Source organism: Nematolebias whitei, chromosome 10, assembly GCF_014905685.2.
Source record: "Nematolebias whitei isolate Nwh7 chromosome 10, NemWhi1, whole genome shotgun sequence".
Lineage (NCBI taxonomy): Eukaryota > Metazoa > Chordata > Actinopteri > Cyprinodontiformes > Rivulidae > Nematolebias > Nematolebias whitei.
The window spans coordinates 1662255-1663110 of NC_056507.1; positions in this window are offsets into that span (position 1 = coordinate 1662255).

Below are 856 nucleotides of genomic sequence, written 5' to 3' on the forward strand. Positions count from 1 at the left end.
CTTCGCTCTCAGCTACCAACACACAAAACTTCAGCTAAATATCTCTAAAAACATCCGAGTTACATTCATCTGAAATTAATGTTTGAAGCCATCTTGAACTTTTAGATTTGACTTCAGAACGTGTTATAATAATAATTATTATTATTATTATTATTTTATTTTAAAAGCACCTTCCAGGACACCCAAGGACATTTTACAGTAAAGAAACATATCAGAAAGATTGTGTAAAAACAAACAACAAGCACAGTGCAAAGATCAACAGGAATAAATTGAAATATAAAATACATAAAGAATATAAAATACATAAATATAAAATACATACAGAATATAAAATACATACAGAATATAAAATACATACAGAATATAAAATACATAAAGAATATAAAATACATACAGAATATAAAATACATAAATATAAAATACATAAAGAATATAAAATACATAAATATAAAATACATAAAGAATATAAAATACATAAATATAAAATACATAAAGAATATAAAATACATAAATATAAAATACATACAGAATATAAAATACATAAATATAAAATACATACAGAATATAAAATACATAAAGAATATAAAATACATACAGAATATAAAATACATACAGAATATAAAATACATACAGAATATAAAATACATACAGAATATAAAATACACAGAATATAAAATACATAAAGAATATAAAATACATACAGAATATAAAATACATAAAGAATATAAAATACATACAGAATATAAAATACATACAGAATATAAAATGCATAAAGAATATAAAATACATAAAGAATATAAAATACATACAGAATATAAAATACATACAGAATATAAAATACATAAAGAATATAAAA